Source organism: Nycticebus coucang, chromosome 22 (genome assembly GCF_027406575.1).
Source record: "Nycticebus coucang isolate mNycCou1 chromosome 22, mNycCou1.pri, whole genome shotgun sequence".
NCBI classification, from domain to species: domain Eukaryota; kingdom Metazoa; phylum Chordata; class Mammalia; order Primates; family Lorisidae; genus Nycticebus; species Nycticebus coucang.
The window spans coordinates 28,299,089-28,318,650 of NC_069801.1; the positions used below are offsets into that span (position 1 = coordinate 28,299,089).

The 19,562-nt window shown below is 47.4% G+C and overlaps 2 pseudogenes; both read left to right on the forward strand.

Annotated features, from left to right (window-relative positions):
• Window positions 1-274: 274 nt before the first annotated feature.
• Window positions 275-2,235, forward strand: LOC128574522 (gap junction beta-3 protein-like; annotated as a pseudogene).
• Window positions 2,236-10,695: 8,460 nt separating this feature from the next.
• On the forward strand, window positions 10,696-11,994 carry LOC128574523 (gap junction alpha-4 protein-like; annotated as a pseudogene).
• Window positions 11,995-19,562: the final 7,568 nt, after the last annotated feature.

Below are 19,562 nucleotides of genomic sequence, written 5' to 3' on the forward strand. Positions count from 1 at the left end.
TTACCTAAGGATGGATGAATCTAATTTATATCAACCTACCTCTGTGTCTTTGGGCAGGTGACTTAAGCTTGGTGTGCCTCAGTTTTCTATTTGCAGCTTTGGAAGAATAATGGTCACCATCTGACTGGGTCATTGTGATCACTGAACAAGTCAGAACTCAGAGCAGAGCCTAGCACATAATAATTGCTCAGTAAAGCCACCTACCCATTGATGTCATGGTTCTTCCTCTTATTTCCTCAGGTTGGCATGGCTCCTGGACCCCCTGCCAGCCACCATGGACTGGAAGACACTCCAGGAGCTACTGAGTAGCATGAACAAGTACTCCACAGTTTGGGTGCATCTGGTTGTTGGTGTTGTTGTCTTCCAGGTCCTGGTATGTGGTGGCCACAGAACGCATGTGGGGGAATGAGTAGAAGGACTTTTACTGCAACACCAAGCAACTGGGTTGCACCAACATCTGCTATGACAAATTCTTCCCCATCTCCAACATCCACCTCTGGGCCCTGCAGCAGCATCTTTTTTTTTTTTTAATTAAATAATAGCTGTGTACATTAATGCGATCATTGGGCACCATACACTGGTTTTATAGACCATTTGACATATTTTCATCATACTGTTTAACATAGCCTTCTTGGAATTTTCTTATTGTGTTAAAACATTTATATTCTACATTTAGTAAGTTTCACATGTATCCTTGTAAGATGCACCATAGGTGTAATCCCACCAATCACCCTCCCTCTGCCCATCCTCCCCTCTCTCTTCCCTCCCTCTCCTTCTTCCCCATATTCTTAGGTTATAACTGGGTTATAGCTTTCATATGAAAGCCATAAACTAGTTTCATAGTAGGGCTGAGTACACTGGATACTTTTTCTTCCATTCTTGAGATACTTTACTAAGAAGAATATGTTCCAGCTCCATCCATATAAACATGAAAGAGGTAAAGTCTCCATCTTTCTTTAAGGCTGCATAATATTCCATGGTGTACATATACCACAATTTATTAATCCATTTGTGTATCAATGAGCACTTGGGCTTTTTCCATGACTTAGCAACAAACTACTTTGTTATAATGTGATCTTTGGTCTTCTGAGTATATACCTAGTAGTGGAATTATAGGATTGAATGGCAGATCTATTTTGAGATCTCTAAGTGTTCTCCACACATCTTTCCAAAAGGAATGTAATAATTTGCATTCCCACCAGCAGTGTAGAAGTGTTCCCTTTTCTCCACATCCACGCCAACATCTCTGGTCTTGGGATTTTGTGATATGGGCTAATCTTACTGGAGTTAGATGATATCTCAAAGTAGTTTTGATTTGCATTTCTCTGATGATTAAGGATGATGAGCATTTTTTCATATGTCTGTAGGCTGTGCACCTGTCTTCCTCAGAGAAGTTTCTCTTCAAGTCCCTTGCCCAGCCTGCAATGGGATCACTTGTTCTTTTCTTGCTTATACGTTTGAGTTCTCTGTGGATTCTGGTTATTAAACCTTTGTTGGAGACATAACCTGCAAATATCTTCTCCCATTCTGAAGGCTGTCCCTGCAGCGGCATCTTCATCACCTGCCCCTCACTGTTCCTCATTCTGCATGTGGCCTACAATGAAGAGTGGGAATGGTGCCAACACTTGAAGCACGGTGACCAGTGCGCCAAGCTATACAACAATGTGGGCAAGAAGCACGGGGGCCTGTGCTGGACCACCTGTTCATCCTCGGCTTCAGCTCCTCATCGAGCTCCTCTTCCTCTACATGCTGCACACTCTCTGGCTTCAGCATGCTCTGCCAGGTGCAGTGCATCAACGTGGTGCCCTGCCCCAACACCATGAACTGCTACATTGCCCAGCCCACCGAGAACAATGTTAGCTACTTCATGGTGGGTGCCTCAGCTGTCTGCATCGTGTTCACCATCTGCAAGATCTGCCACCTCATCTTCCCCAGGCTCCTGCGATGCCTGCATAGGGACAAACCCCCAGTATTCTGAGGCTCTTCAGCCTCCAACAGCCAGGCCTCCACCTGCCACTGCCACCACAAGCTGGTGGAAGCTGAGGAGCTGGGTCCAGACCAGGGTGATGACGAACTACAGGCTTCTGCACCTAAGCTGACCCCAATCTGACTCTGGGGCTCAGGGTGACACTGGGGCTGCCAGTGGGACAGGCAGGGAGGTGCTGCAGGGTGGAGGGTCCTATGCAGGCTGTGTACCCCACTTTGAATTCACTAAGCTATTGAATTTCTGTTTGGGCAGAATCATTTTGCTGGTGAGCACTGGGCCACCCACACTGCCAGCCCTCAGTGGAGACAGACTTTTAAACAAGCAAATTAACTGTATACAAGCTATGCAAGGGGACACTCGGGGCACTCATAGCAGGGCTTCTAGGTAACCCAAGAGAAGGTAACCAGGCTTCCTTGAGGATACAAATATTCAAGAAAGGTAAGGAGTGGTCCCAAGCTGAGACAACCAGGGCCACAGAGATGCCCAAAAAAGAAATGCTCACCCTGAGCTCAATGAGCCAGACCAAAAGAAGTCTTCCCTCCTTCTGCATGAGCCACCCAGATTCCTCAGGTAGAGAAGTCTTCCCCTAACAACAAGAAGTCTGGAGGCTGGAGAGTGAGGTTGGCAAGGTACTGGAGACACTCAGGGATCCTCCCTGTCATCACTCCTCTCAGCAGAGCCCCCCACAAAAAAAAAATCCCATTCCCTTAGCCTCAGACAGGGGTGCTCCCATATCTCTCATGAATACAATAAGATTGTATCCATCAGGGCCCAGCAGATAACAGATGGCACATTCAAACCCAGTAACTTTAAAGAGATTCTCCTAGACTTTCAAAGGCCTGGGCATGACTGAGGAAACCCACAGGGATACTGTAGTACCATGGGGCTAATACCAGGATAACAGTGGATAGCAGCCCTGGGATGCATCCAACCACAGCAACCAAATAAACCCCCCACCTTCACTCTCCCATCTCCTGCTCATGCCAGTGGCTCCCATTGCCCAAGCCCAAACACAAGTCAGAGGTCAGTCAGCCTCCCAGGACACGGACCGGGGTGGAGAGTACATCTGGGGGCTAAGGAATTATACATACAACCTCCATGAGTCAACCACCAAAGGGACTGTAACAAACTGGTCATCATATGGAAGTGATCAACATAAGGAACTAGGCCTACTGTACAGATATGTACATGTGGTGCTTTTCCAGTCTGTGAAAATTAGGTCAACTTGGCTCAACGCTTGTAGCTCAAGTGGCTAGGGTGCTAGCCCCATACACTGGAGCTGGGGGGTTCAAATCCAGCCTGGGCCCGCCAAACAATGACAACCACAACCAAAAATAGCTGGGTTTTTGTGATGGGAGCCTGTAGTCCCAGCTACTTGGGAGGCTGAGGCAAGAGAATCACTTAAGCCCAAGAGTTGGAGGTTGCTGTGAGCTGTGACACCATGGCCCTCTACCAGGGGCAACAAAGTGAAAGTCTGTCTCAGAAAAAAAAAAAAAGTAGTAGTCAATGTAGGGAGGTGGTCAACTCTGGACATTCTAGCTTATTCAGCACAGCACCCAGGGCAGTTCCTATTTCCACTATTGTTGTAGAGATAGGAGGAAACCCTGTAGGTAAAATGTTAACACAGTGCTGATGTGTCCAATAAATACCAAGGCATGACTGTGCTTAGGACAGACATTGCCTGACCCATCATAGGTTACCCTCAGCGGAGGCTGGAGGCTTACAAAAGTGCCAGGGAGGGGTGATCTCCACCTGCATTCCAGAACCTCCCTGGGGAGTCTGGCTGCCTGGCTAAGGCTGGCTTGGAGGTCAGAACAACCAGAGAACATCCTGGCTATCCCAGCACAGACTGAATGCTTAGCATGGACTGCACTTCCAGTCCTGGGCCTGCTTCTCCAGACTGGGGGCCAGGGCCATGGAGGAGGGACAGTCCAGCCCTGCTCTGAACATCTCATTTCACCTTTGGCCTGGAGCTGTTCTGAGCAGTGCAGCTCACTGATCTCATGCAGCATGTATTAGACTACTGTTTACTACTAAGTCCCCAGGGCAGACACATCACTGTCACCACAAAATGGCCCTCACATCCCTTTCTCCTTCTTAGGGTTCAGACCTCTACTTCCTCCATCCCCATCTCATGAGCTGGACTGCAAGCTTCCTTTGATCATGCATAGGACAGATTCAGATCATATACAGTCTTCATGTCCACTTCTACTATTGATACATAGAGTCACAGCCACCTGCCATCCCAAGGTAAACATATTATTTTGTATTCATTTACCCTGGGCCAAGCTCCCATGTGGACTGAATGTTTATGTCCCCCCACAATTCATATGTTGAAATGCTACTTCTCGACGTGATGTTATTAGGAGGTGGGAGCTTCAGGAGGTGATTAGGTCATGAGGGTGGAGCTCTCCTGAATCAGATTAGTGACCTTACAAGAAGAGACAGGAGAGAAATGATCTTTCTCTTTCAACTTTTTTTTTTTTTTTGAGACAGTCTGACTATGTCGCTCTCAGTAGAGTGCCATGGCATTACAGCTCACAGCAACCTCAAACTCTTGGGCTTAAATGATTCTCTTGTCTCAGCCTTCCAAGTAACTGGGACTACAGATGCCTGTCCCAACACCCAGCAATTTTTTGGTTGCAGCTGTCATTGTTGGTTAGCTGGCTCCAGTGAGCTCAAACCCACCAGCCTCGGTATATGTGGCTGGTGCCCTACTCACTGAGCTCCGGGCACCTAGTCTTTCCACTTTTTTTTTTTTTTTTTTTTTTTTGAGACAGTCTTACTCTGTTGCCCTGTGTAGAGTGCTGTTACATCATCTTATCTCACAACAACCTCAAACTCTTCAGCTTCAGAGAGTCTCTTGACTCAGCCTCCTGAGTAGCTGGGACTACAGGCACTTACCATGGAGCCTGGCTAGTTTTGTCTATTTTTAATAGAGACAGGGTCTTGCTATTGCTCTTGCTCAGGCTGGTCTCAAACTCCTAAGCTCAAGCAATCTACCCCTTTGGCCTCCCAGACTCTTTCCACTATTTGAGAACACAGGGATGTAAAACAGGGCCCTCACAAAGAACTCAGCCCTGCTGGCACCCTGATCTCAGACTACTAACCTCCAGAACTATGAAAAATAAATGTTTCTTGTTTCAGGCACTCAGTCTTACACCAGCCCAGACTGACACCCCTACCAGGTCCCACCGGATGACAGCCCCCATCTCCCTGCCTTTTGCCCCTGGCTCTGGGAAGCAGCCTCTGCAGAGGCTGGGGGTGCACAGCAGGTACTGGGCAGTAACTCCTATAAATGGAAATGGTGGGGAGCAGCACTGAGAGGCAGGACATGTCACAGGGAGCTCTGAAGCAAAGATTATCCACAGGAATGGACGGCGCCTGTGGCTCACTGGGTAGGGCGCCAGCCCTATATACCAAGGGTGGCGGGTTCAAATTCAGCCCTGGCCAAATTGTAACAAAAGAATAGCTGGGCATTATGGTGGGTGCCTATAGTCCCAGCTACTCGGGAGGCTGAGGCAAGAGAATCGCCTAAGCCCAGGAGTTGGAGGTTGCTGTCAGCTGTGTGACGCCATGGCACTCTACCAAGGATAATAAAGTGAGACTCTGTCTCTAAAAAAAAAAACTAATAATTAAAAAAAAAGATTATTCATGGGAGGCATCCTGCACTGAGCAGAAGAGACAGGAGAGAAATGATCTTTCTCTTTCCGCCTTTTTTTTTTTTTGAGACAGAGTCTTACTCTGTTGCCCTGGGTAGAGTGCTGTTACATCATCTTATCTCACAGCAACCTCAAACTCTTGAGCTTCAGAGAGTCCCTTGACTCAGCCTCCTGAGTAGCTGGAACTACAGGCACCTACCATGGAGCCTGGCTAGTTTTCTCTATTTTTAATAGTGACAGGGTCTCGAACTCCTGAGCTCAAGCAATCCACCCATTTCAGCCTCCCAGACTCTTTCCACTATTTGAGAACATAGACATGTAAACCAGGACCCTCACCAAGAACTCAGCCCTGCTGGTAACCTGATCTAAGACTTCTAGCCTCCAGAACTATGAAAAATAAATGTTTCTTGTTTAAGCCACTCAGTCTTAACAGCAGACCAAAATGACACCCCTATCAGGTGACAGCTCCCATCTCTCTGCCATTTGCCCCTGGCTCTGGGAAGCAGGCTCTGAAGAGGCTGGGGGTACACAGAGGCTACTGGGGAGTAACTCCTGTGAATGGAAATGGTGGGGAGCAGGACTGAGAGGCAGGACCTGTCATGGGGAGCTCTGAAGCAAAGATTATCCATGGGAGGCGTCCAGCACTGAGCAGAACGGTAAGGCCTGACAAACCCTTGGCTCCATCATTGCCTAGGGCCACCCCAGGAAGCACCTGTTACATCTGAAGTGCTCACAGGCTCTCCGCTGACCAGGCTCCACACATGGGGCAGGTGTCCTACACAAAAGGGGCTGAGTCTGCCACCTATCCCCAGAGGCTGTTCCCAGCATAGTAGCCAGGGGACCCTGTTAAAGTCTAAATCAGGCATGTCACTCCTCTGCCCAAAACCTCCAAAGGCATCTTACCAAGGCCTTCGAGGGCCCCCAAGATCTGCCCGACCCCACGCCTCGCCTGCTGCCTTTCTAACCTGTCCTCTCCTCCTGACTCACCTGCTCCAGCCCCACCGACCAGGCACACTCCTGCCACAGGACTGGCAGCACAGCTCAGCTGCTTAGTATTTCTTTTCTCTTCTATGTGAAACTGAAACTTACCAGCCCCTGCACTCTCAACTCCCCCTGCTCTATTTTCCCCACAGTATTTATCAACATCTAACATGTTCTGTATTTTATTGTCCACCTTCCCCCAGCTAGAATGCACAATTCCTGAGGACAGGGACTTTGTTTATTGTTTCCTGGTTGATCTCCAGTATCCAGGACAGCACCACGGCCCACACGAGGTGCTCAGTAACTATTTGTTTAATTAATAAATTCAGATACCAGCCTGGTGCCCTGCGAGGCAGTGGGGGTGTAAATAAGACCCAGATGCCTGCCCTCCAGGGGCTCAGAGTCTGATGAGGGAGGGGAGTAAAGACAAGCGAACAATGCACCAAGAGGTGGGGGGGGGGGTTATGGGTAGAGTCTCAGTTTAGCAAGGTGCGAATGCTCTGGAGATCTGCTGCACAGCAGTGTGAATACATTAAACACTATGGAACTGTACACATAAAATGGTTAAGATGGTAAATTTTATGGTACATGTTTTTTTAACCACCATTCAAAATAAGAAAACATTCTCAACACAATGTTCCTGGGGGAGGGGGTAATATATATACACCTACATATATAAAAACATAACAAACCAACGCATCACCAGGCAGGCCGGAGCTACTGAGCACACAGGTACTTCTTACCCAGTGCAGGACAGCAAGGGGACTTCTGGGGGAAGGTGACATCTGAGCAAAGTCCTGAGAGAGTCATAGGGTTCAGCATGTGAGGCTGCTCCACGCAGAAGAGGGGACAGCAGGGACAAAGGCGAGAGCACACAGAGAACCACAGGCATTGGACAGGGCCCAGCACAGAGTGTAAATGAGAGGGGGTGAAGATGGAGAAGTGGCCAGGGCCCGGAGGCTGGATGGCTCAGGCCTTACCCAGAAATCAACGGGGAGCCATTGATGGGTTTTCAGCAGGGCAATATTAGTGTGTTCAGTTTTGACAGAAAGGTGGAGGCTGGGTTGGAGGGATGGGGCTAGAGGCCAGGAGACAGTCGTGAGGCCACTGAACTGGTGGCTGCCTGAACAGGGTCAGGGCAATGGGAATGGCGGTAAGTGTGGGATTCTAAGGATGTTTCCCAGATGGAATGGCCATGTTGTAGGGACTACTGGCTAGGCTGATCCCAGCTGCTCCTTGTCCCAGGGAAGGGCCAGAGTATTAAAACCCTGATCTACAGAGCCCCCGAGGAAGGGGTCAGAACACGGTGATGGTAGCCTCACCCTCTTCCCTCCTTCCTGGGAGATTAGCTCAGAAAGGCTTTGGAAGAGCTGGGGCCAGCCCCAAGAGAGGGACTGGGGAGGGAAAGAGGCTGCAATGGGGCATGGTGAGAACCAGCCTCGAGGGGCCTCTGTTCCCATGCCCTCAAGGGTCAGAACTAAGTGGGGCACTTGTCAGCTTTGGAAATCCAGGAGACCCAGCTCAGCCTGGCCCTGAAAGCACAATCCCCTGGGGACAGCCATCCCTGAAATTCTGAGCTCTGAGCATTCCCACTTGTTCCCTCAGATGTCCTCCTGCCAGAGCTGAAGACAGAACCCTCAAGGACCCAGCCCTGGGAATCCAGGGACTGGATCCACTGGTGGAGAAACAGGGACCCCCCCACCGCCACCTTCTGTCCTCAGCTGCCCCAGCCCCTAAGTCACTCTGCCCTGACCTCAGGGCCTTTTCTGCTCTTAGACCAACCCACAGAACCTTTTGTGTTTAATGTTTTGTCACAATAATTTTAGCCAGCATCCCCTTGACAATTTTACGTACCAATATTATTCTCTGTGCTTTGAATGAATCTCCCATTAAAAAGTAGGTATTATCCAAAGTTTCAACTTCTAGATTTTGCAGCAATAGATGCTCATCTTTATCCAAGGTAGCACAGGGGACCACCGTCTGAAGACCTCACAGCTCCAAGCCATCAAGCCTTTGCTGGTGTACATGCCTAGAATTTTCGCCTGATTCAACCTCTGGAGGAAATAAGACAATTTTCTGAATTTGGAATTTGCCATTATCCCAGGGCTCATATGCTCAATCCCGGCATGAGCCAGTGAGAGCCTGAGGCCAGAGACCAGGTCTGGCAGGTGCAGGGTGGAAGCCTCAGCTCCAGGCCAAAGTCTGCAGCTCCGCAGACGGTCTTGTCGTTGGTCCACTGGGGCTGATGCCTGAACCAATGATGAGCAGGGTCTGCTCTTCAATGTCCTTTGGACGCCTCCCTATCACCACTTAGAGCCACGAAAACAGCACCCGAGCTAAAGGTCAGGAGCTCCCCGACATCAGGAGACTCCAGGGGCGCGTGTGAGTTGCTTAGTGACCTCTGATTGGGTAGCCTGCCCAGGCATGGGGATGTCGAGAATTCGGGAAGAACCCAGCTCCACCATGGACTCAAGGAAATGTGGATTAAAAGCCCTGTCTCCCATGGGGTTTCCACGACATAATTAGCCCAGTCCTGGCATCCTAGGACCACCCAACAAACGAGCGGCCCCCAGTCCCTCCTGCCCATCCATCCACCCCTCACGGCTCCGCCGGCCAGTTGCCTGGACCCGCAGCTCTTACTGCAACCCTCTCAAACCCCGCCACCTGAAGGACCCTGGCCTGGGAGGACGCCCATTCCGTGGCTAAAGAACCCGAGGGGAGGAGAGCTTAGTTATTCAGGAACGCCTGATGGAAAGGGAGCTGAGGAGAGGAAGGGTCTGGGGATTCAGAGCTCCAACTCACGGTGCCACCTCAGCGCTATTTAAGGTGCCCCCGCCCCGGCGCTGTCAGGTCCAGCCGCGCTCGGGCGGGCGCTGCTCCGGCACCGTCCCCACCTGCACCTGGGCCGCCGGGCAGGAAGGCGGTGAGTTGGGGCGCGGGCGCGGGCGCCACCTGCCAGCCGGAGGTGGGACGGGAACGCGGTGCCGCCGCAGTGGGGACTGGGGGTTGCTGCGGGACACAGACCGCCCGCCGCTCTCCCAGCTTGCGCAGCCAGGCTCCGTGTTAAGTCGGGCTCTTACCGTCTTCTCCTTGAATCCTTAGAGAGCCCTAGGAGGCGGGAATATTACTGTTTGCACTTGACCAGAGAGGAGACTGAAGAACTCAAAAGATTGTTCTTACTCCAGGCCCCAGTTAGTAAGAGAGAGCTAAGATTTGAACCCAGGGAGGCTCCAGACCTTAGCCGTAGGCAGCCTGGTTGGCGCTTGGGAAATGGAACCTCCCCAACCCTCACTCCTTCCTTCTCCCCATGGATTTGGGAACCTGTGGCCTGTGCCTCCTCTGCCCTGCAATGACAATTCCTTTCAAGAGCCTAGAATTTGTCGGCCACGACTTTGGAGGGGAAGGGTGAGGGTGGAGGCAGAGGACAGGACCAATTGTAACTACTTAAGCTGCTCCTTATTGCTGACACGTGGAGCTGATGGAAGATGCTGCCTTCAGCTTCTAAAAAACCCTCACTGCAAGCTCAAAGGTTACAGTGAGGCCAGCAGGTGAGATACAGGGACGGGGGCAGGGACCTGAGACTTTGAGTGCCTAAGAAGCTGCTGATAACACCTGTGCCACCACCATCTCCCACTGTCCGGAGGTCCCCAGCCTTGGGTGAAAGGGAGGAGGGGCATGCACACCTGTGCTCCCTTGGATAACCCCCTCAAATTCTCTGCTGGGGGTCCCATAGGCAAAGGACCCTCAACTTGATCCACATCTCCTTGCGCTCTGGCCATCTGGGGCTCTGACTAGGGTCAAGAAGGACATAGACGTGATTAGGCAGAGACCCCATACCCAAACCATTCAGAGAAGCAGGTGGAGGCCATGAAAAGAGCATGGCAGCTGTCCTCCAAAGATCCGCTTTGGGTCCCGCTGGCCTGCAGAGCGTGAGCACCCAGGCCAGTCCTTCACCTCCCTGAGTCTGGGGATCCTTGGAGGTAGAGTGGGCATGGCAGCCCTCCTGCAGACTTACTGCCAGGGCGAACTGAGAATGATGCCCTGCTGACATATTGATGCTCTGTCTCCCTGCAGACGGAGGCCCGGAAGCCATGAGTGCCTGGGATTACCTGGACAAGCTGCTGGACCAGGTCAAGAAGCATTCGAATGTGGTGGGCAAGATCTGGCTGTTGGTGCTCTTCATCTTCCGCATCCTCATCCTCAGCCTGGCTGGCGAGTCAGTCTGGGGTGACGAGCAGTCAGATTTCAAGTGTAACACAGCTCAGCCAGGCTGCACCAACGTGTGCTATGACCAGGCCTTCCCCATCTCCCACATCCAAGTTGGTCTACCTGGGCCACTGCTACCTGTCTCAGCCAAAGGAACGGCTGAGGCAGAAGGAGGGAGAGCTGCAGACACTGCTACCTAAGGATTCAGAAGTAGAGCAGGCACTGATGACCAAAGAGCGTCAAATGTCCAACATCTCAGTGGCAAAAGATAGTCACCTGCAGACCAGTGGAGCAACATTGAGCACTTATGTGGCCAGTGTGCTCTGCAAGATTATTCTAGAGGCAGGCTTCCTCTATGGCCAGTGGCACGTCTATGGCTGGTCCATGGAGCCTGTGTTTGTGTGCCAGCGAGCACCCTGTCCCTTCCTCGTGGAATGCTTTGTCTCTCGCCCCACAGAGAAGACCATCTTCATGATCTTCATGCTAGTGTTTGGACTTATATCCCTGGTGCTAAACCTACTGGATCTGGTACACCTGCTGTGTCATTACCACAGTTGGTATGTCCCCCCAGCCCAGAGTACCTCCTTGGACCCCTCCCCAGACCAGGTCTTCTGCAGGAGCCCTCATCCCCGTCATGCCCCACCTACAATGGTCTCTCATCCAGTGAGCAGAACTGGGCCAACATGACCACAGAGGAGAGGCTGGCTTCTTCTAGGCTACCCCTCTTCTTAGACACACAACCCCAGGGTGGCCAGAAATGCTCCAGTCGCTCCAGCAGCTCTGCTTCCAAGAAGCAGTATGTGTAGCACCTGGGGCTCAGGTCACCCAACAAGAGGGGTCCTGAGAAGTCTGGCTGACTGGGGTGCGCCTCCTTGAAGGCTCTGCTGTGATGACTAGACTGGGGAAGCAGATCTTGCTGACCAGGGGACCTCATTGCAAGTTGTTCTTGAACGTATGGGGCCTTCCCAGTGACCAGAAGGCACTATGATTTCTGTCCAGAATGTGGCTTTGTCCCAGGCACAAAGCTAGCCAGCTCTGGGTGTTCTTGGCCAAGGGTTTTGTGGGCCTTCTAGCCTTTTTCACCGGAGAGGAACCCAGAGCCAACTCACCCCAACCCCACCCTCATGGAAGATTAGCTTGTCCAGGTTGTCCTCACAGAGATCAGGGCTGCTGGGTCAGCCTTGGTCATGCAGACGAGGATCTCACCTGTCGGGGACTGCTGCCTCATCTTCCTCACTCTTTCCTAATATGCTTCTAAAATAAACAGGACTTGATCACAAGCTGGGTGTGTATTGATGCTATCATGGTGTGCTTCAGGGTGGGGCACAGGTGGAAAGCTATTTTGATGAGGCTTTCTTTTCTTTTTGTCATATAATCTGTCTTTGGTCTCAGCAACCCTAGCTCCAGCCAGCACCTTAAACCTTCAACAGCCCTGAGTCCTAAGTGTTCTGCCCTTTGAAATGCCTTGGGTACCATACTCTTCTTTTCATCCCCACTGCCCTGGAACATTAATCAATGGCCAAAGCATTGATTAATGCTTGATTAATTAATGCTTGCTCTGCCTTCCCCCGGTCCATCTGGTGCCCTGGCCACACCACCCCCAACAACCTGCTTCTTGGCTAGACAGTTTGCACCGCACACAAGGCTGAAAGCTCAGCCCATCTAAGTCCAACTCCTAAGGGCTCTGCATTCCCTCCTCATCCTGGACCCCTTGGTATTTCAGAAAGGAGTGTCAGGGTCCTGTCTCGAGGACAGGGAAACTATTGCCGATCAACTGAAGAAATACAGAGTTAGAAACGATGATAAAGAGAAATGAGACACAGAGTAGAATTAAAGGTGGCAGCTCAGGGGTCCAGTGACCCTTTGTGGGATTCTGGCAACAACCCAGAGTGTTTCCTCCTATCTGATTTTATTGAAGTCTATTTGCCCAAAGGGTAAGATAAGGGAGGGAACAAAGATGCCACCAGTTTCTCTGATTGAGCATACCAGCTCCTATTGTTATTATTGACTTCAAGGGTAGCCTTCAGAAATCTCAAATCTGAGCCTTGTATTGGGAGAGCCTCCTGTTTGAGACCTCACACACAGATTTCTATGAGGTGTTCAACTCCGCTAGTTATCTGTGGAGTAAAACGCCTCCAGAGTTAATCTTTTCTGAGGAATCACTGGCAGGGAGGCATTTTCTTCCCATCACCACCACAGGGGATCTTCCTCTGAGTAAGGGATATAAGCTATTCTGACCACATCTCAGGGCTCATGCTACTCCCTTGTTGCGTGACCAGAGATGCGAACAAACAGCAGCTTTGCCGTGGGTGTAAACTTACTCCTATAATTATTAAGTCAAGAAACAGACTACACGGGATGGGATGGCGTGTAGCAAAATTCTTTATTCAGAGTTTTGATTTTATACCTTTCTAGTCACGTACACGATCTATTATCTGTTAGTTTCACCATTACCTCATTTTACCTATCTGAAATTAACTTGAAAGGAAATATATCCTGTTACCATATCAACACAATCACTTTTGCAGTAAACATCTTCTTCTAGACACTGACTAATCTCTGGGCAAGTATCTAAATAAAGATCACAAAGAAGAAAGTAGCCACAGGGGAACAGAGTTAATGGAAGAGTATCTTCAAGCATTCACTCAGTGTACTCAGTGTGATGTAATGATTGTGTCTTTTCCTCAGGGTGGAGCACCTATAGACCTCTGACAATATGTTGTTAACATATGTCAACCCTCTGGCCCATATCTCTGAGGAAGGGCAGCATGCCCTTTGATCTCAGGCTTCACGGGGCACACAGCTTCAGAGAATGGGCTTGTGGAATTTTTAACTCCAGGCAAGCCAACTCGGTGTGTGTCCCAGGGGCCCCAGGTCCCTTAAGCCTCTGGAAAAAAAGCAAGCCATTTTAAACTCACACTGGCAACAACCCAGAGTGTTTCCTCCTATCTGATTTTATTGAAGTCTATTTGCCCAAAGGGTAAGATAAGGGAGGGAACAAAGATGCCACCAGTTTCTCTGATTGAGCATACCAGCTCCTATTGTTATTATTGACTTCAAGGGTAGCCTTCAGAAATCTCAAATCTGAGCCTTGTATTGGGAGAGCCTCCTGTTTGAGACCTCACACACAGATTTCTATGAGGTGTTCAACTCCGCTAGTTATCTGTGGAGTAAAACGCCTCCAGAGTTAATCTTTTCTGAGGAATCAGAAAAGAGTTTCTGAGTTCACTTTGTATGCTTGATGTAGGATATGTTTGTTTCTAAATATTATCCTACATCCCTTGGTCCCTGCCCCTGGCAAATGCAAATCTCCACAATGGGTTTCTGCTTTGCCTGTTTAATGGGCAGAAAATGCCCTAGTAGATGTATCTTTTTCTAGGACTTGTCACAGTCTCTTCTATGGCTATTATTTTCTTCTGAGTGCTCACAAACCCAGCATGGTGCTTGTAAGCTGGATCCCCACCATGCTAGAATTTCAGAAAAGGCAAGAAGCTTGCTAGCAATGGCAAACTTATGTATAATATAAACTAGCTGCCTTTACTTTGTTCCAACTCAATTGGCTTATTTTTTAATTTTCATTTTTTTGTGGATGTGCTTTCCCTTGCCAAGAATGGGTCTTTGGTCCCCATTCCCCCTGAATCTCCCACTTTTTAATTTTTATTCTGCCAAATACTGGGGGCCAATAATTAATCCATCATGATGGTTGGTTTCTCTTCGGAGGCTTCTGATGAGAGTATGCCAGCCTTTTTTTTTTTTTTCTTGGCAATCTTCTCTTTCTGATTCAAGTTCATGATTGAGCTTAATAAATCTTCATGGAACCCAGACAAAATCAGAGTCATCTCCTCTGGAAATACAAGGAAAACCTCTTCCTCATAAAACAACTTCACCTTTTCTCCATTGCTGAGTTCTAACATCTTTCCACCATATCAAAGATTTTTCCTTTGGCATCAATTAACTCCATGTGAAATGCTGCTCTGTAGCAGTAAATGGCTATATTTGGGAGTGATTTAAGAAATTTAAAGTAAAAAGTACTTTGTTTAATTGCATTTGTGGGGAGTTATGTAATTCTCCATTCCTATCCCCCCTTCTTTGCTTGTTTTTGTCTTTTTTTTTTTTTGAGACAGAGCCTCAAGCTGTCACCCTGGGTAGAGTGCAGTGGCATCACAGCTCACAGCAACTTCCAACTCCTGGACTTAAGCGATTCTCTGGCCTCCACCTCCCAAGTAGCTGGGATTACAGGTGCCCACCACAATGCCCGGCTATTTTTTGGTTGCAGCCATCATTGTGGCAAATTGCCCAGGCTGGATTTGAACCCACCAGTTCAGGTGTATGTGGCTGGTGCCTTAGCCATGTGAGCCACAGAAACTGAGCCTGTTTTTGTTTTTCTAACTGATCTTTGAGGGTTCTGTTACCTCTAATTTGTTGGAATTACCTAAGAATGAATAAATCCAATTTATATCACCTAATAATTTTTGAAAATCATTTAGAGTGTTAAGTTTGAGGTCTTATAAAATCATCTTCAAGCCTCATTCTAAGATATTGATACAGAGAGGCAGTCTGAATTTTATCACCAGCAATAATTAATTCTGCCTGGATGATGGCTGTTTGTAAGTCCTCAAAACCTGCAATCAATTTAGAGCACGTAGGTGCAACACAAAGGATGTCATCCATACAGTGAATGATATAACACTGCTGTCTGATAGGGGCAAGAATTTGACCCACATAGAGTTGACAAATAGGAGGGCTATGAACCATCCCCTGTGGGAGTACTTTCCACTAATATCTCACTGGTGGTTCCTGATTATTAATTTTGGTAATAGTGAAAGCAAACTTTTCACAATCAGAAGTAACCAAGGGATACTAAAGAAACAATCTTTTAAATCTCTTATTCTTTAAACCAGTGTTTAGGGTATCATTGCCGGAGAGGGCAATCCAGGTTGTAATGCCCTCATGGGTTGAATAATAGCATTAATGGCTTTTAAGTCTGTAAGCATACTGGCCATTTGCCCGATTTCTTTTGAATGACAAAAACATGTTAGTTCCATGGAGATAAAGAAGATTCCATATGACAAGCTTGAAGCTGTTCTTTCACTAAGGTTGCCCAATCCTCCAGCTTAAGTTTTGGTAGTGACCAGAGCTCCACCCAAATAGGGTTCTTGGTTATCCAATTCAAAGGAATGGGTGCAGGAGGCTTAGCAGTGACCCCTCCTGTAAAGGGTACCCCAAACCTTTTTGGTCAATGTTACTTTGGTAAGTAATAGGAGTAATAATGCCATCCTCTTTTCTTCCTAAACCCTTTCCTGATGTAAATCCCATTTTTTGCATTATGTGTTAACTCTGAGGACTGTAATTTGCAGGAGGAATGGAATTTCTGTGCCCCATTATTGAAGTAAGTCTCGGCCCCATATGTTAACTGAAATGGGCACAATCATAAGCTTGATAGCAACTTTCAGTCCTTCGGGGCCTTCATAATTTCAAATCATGGCACTTTGAGAGACTTTGTCAGCATGCCAACTCGTGTTCATCCAATTTCAGGAGTTTGGGTGGCCCAGTGTAGAGGCCATTGTTTATCTGAGATAACAGAAATGTCTGCTTCAGTATCTAGAATGCCTAAAAAGGGTTTTCCATTGGTGGTGATTATACATAAAGGCCTTCCTTCTACAATTTGTTCTGTCTAAGAAGTGGCCTTACGGGTTGGGATAGTACTTCCAAACCCACCAGATCACTTCTGATTAGAAGTTCTGCTCTTTGTATAAGGGAGGAGTAATAATTCAACTGTACAGTCTCCTGCCTTAGCTTGCCAGGGAACATTTGAACTGATTATAATCTGAATTTCTCCCTCATATTCTGAGTCAATAACTCTGGTATGAATTAACACCTTTCAATGGAAGGCTTGACCTTCCAAATAAAATTCCTACAACCCCAGCAGGAAGGGGTCCATAACCCCCTGTGGGTATTTTAAGAGGATGTTCCCCTGGTAATGAAGAAATGTCTGGGGGGATGAGCAAGATGGCAGCCAAGTAACAGCTTCCTTGCAACTGGGGAGACAAGACTCCAGGCATCTCTGGCTGATGAGATCTTCCCATAAACATCCCTTTGAGGACACAGGGAGTCAGTGAGAGACTTCTAGACCCCATGAGGAGGACAAAAGCAGTGGAAAACTGGCAAGTGGTTACATGTGTTCATTCGATCTAAGCCTGTTGGCAGCTGTAAGTACAGCAGCAGTGAGATTGCAAACTGGAAAGGCCTTACCTGTGAGCTGCTTTGTTTTTTTTTGTTGTTTGTTTTTTTGTGTTTTTTTTTTTTTGGACTTGGCACTCAGTTGAACTCCCTTGGGAGAACTTGGGCAAGGGTGTAGAGGACTTTAAGCGTTGTTTAGAGCCCAGACTGAGCCACTGAGCCAGACAGAGCTAACAGTGTTCAGCTGTGGGCCGCACAGAGCCATTGTGGGAGAAGTGCCCCAGCAAGCTCCACCCTCAGGGTCCCAGAGCAAGGATTGGACAGGAGCTAGTAATCTGGTGACTCAGCAGCCTAAAGATAGGGACTGAGATGCCTTACACCATTAGCCCTCAGGGGCATAGAGTGAGATCGGTTTCAGCACACTGGTTAAGTGGACAGCCACTTCAGGGGTGATCCCAGCAACAAGCACTTTCCTGGGAAAGCTTCTGCTTAGCCAATTTTAGCAGTTTAAAGTGCCTTTTAAGAGGGCAAAGGATAAATTTAGGCTCTCCACCCCACAGGGTTTGAGAAATCAGCAGAGGCCTCCAGCATCCATCTCGGGCAGGCGTATCAGCATTGTGATTAAAATCTCATACCCCAGAAGATCACCTGTTGCCCAGACAATATTCAGCAAGATATATATGTATATACTGCTTTGTTTTTTGTTGCTGTTGTTTTCTTTTTTAATTTCAACCTTTTTCTATAGATTTTTCTTTTTTTCTGTTCTTTCTTCATTTTTCTAGTTTAAATATAATTTTCCATTTTTGCCTTTTTCAATAATTAGAACTTCATTTTTGCTAGTGTTTCTACCCCTATTATTTGGGTTTCCCCCAATTTTATCCCATAAAGTTTTCTGTTTGCTTGTTTTGGTTTAATTTATAGCATTTTTGTCTTTCCTCTCTACTTGGTGGAGGTGGGGTACTGTGTCCGAACAGGCTAACAAAGAGCTGCTGGCCTCAAGGGAACCAACCAACTTGGCACCCCAAAAGGTTGGGGGGGTTCAGGTTGGGTCAAAGTACCCTAATGTTCACCTATATTGCTCTGTCTCCCTCTTTCTGTGACCCTCTTCTTTTTGTCAATATCCCATTTTACTCACCACCCCCTCCTTTCTCTTTTTTATTTTCTTTTTTTTTCTTTCTTTTTTTCCTTCTTGCTCTTCAACCTTCTCATTCTTCTGGCCTGTACAAAAAGGACTCATCAAAACCCTGGTCCAGAGACATGACAACTTAAAGAGCAAAAGGAAGTGAAAGGAAAATTAGGGCAAGGAAAAAGATAAAAGAAATTACTCATGAGGAAGAATCAGCAGAAAAATCCTGGCAACATGAAAAAACAGTCCAAAGCAACCCCTGCAAGGGACTGTGAGGTAGCTACTGCAGAGGATTCCACCTATAAAGAAATGTTAGGAATGAAAGAAGGGGAATTTAGAATACAGATGATAAAAACAATGAAAGAAATGATGGAAACAATGAAGAAAACTGCTGATAAAGTGGAAAATAACCAAAAGGAAACCCAAAAATAGAATCGAATAAGACATGAAAGATATGAAGAATATAGAAAGGATATAGCAGGGCTGAAGGAACTGAAGCAGTCAATTATGGAACTTAAAGATGCAATAGAAAGTATCAACAACAGATTAGACCATGCAGAAGAAAGAATCTCAGAGGTAGAGGACAAAGCTCTTGAGATAACTCAGATAAAGAGACAGAAAAGAAGAGAGAAAGCAGAACATTCACTGACAGAATTATGGGACTTTATGTAGCATTCAAATATACTGATATGTTATAGGTATTCCAGAAGGAAAAGAAGAATGCCCCAGAAAAATGAAAGCCATACTAGAGAATATTATAAATGAAAATTTCCCAAATATCACAAAGGATTCTGACACACTCCTTTGAGAGGGATATCGGACCCCAGATCACCTGAACTCTAACTGAGCTTCTCCAAGACATTGTGATGAACATGTCCAAAGTCAAGACAAAAGAAAAGATTTATCAGGCTGCCAGGAGTAAGCGCCAGTTGACCTACAGAGGAAAATCCATCAGGGTGACTGCAGACTTCTCTAATAAAATTTTCCAAGCAAGAAGTCAATGGTCACCTACCTTTAATCTTAAAGAGAACAATTTTTAGCCTAGAATTCTATATCCTGCTAAGCTAAGCTTCAAAATTGACAGAAAAATTAAATCATTTACTGATATACAAACATTGAGGACATTTGCCACAACAAGACCAGCTCTACAGGAAATACTTCAACCTGTTCTACACACTGACCATCACAATGGATCAACAACAAAGTAAGAACTTAGCAATGAAAGGACAGAACCTAACTTCCACATTGATGCAAAAGATAAAACTAAGCAATGAACTCTCACAAAATAAGATGAATAAACACTACCACACTTATCACTTATCTCAATAAATGTTAATAGATTGAATTCCCCACTGAAGAGGCATAGATTGGCTGACTGGATTTAAAAACACAAGCCATCCATTTGCTGTCTTCAGGAAAC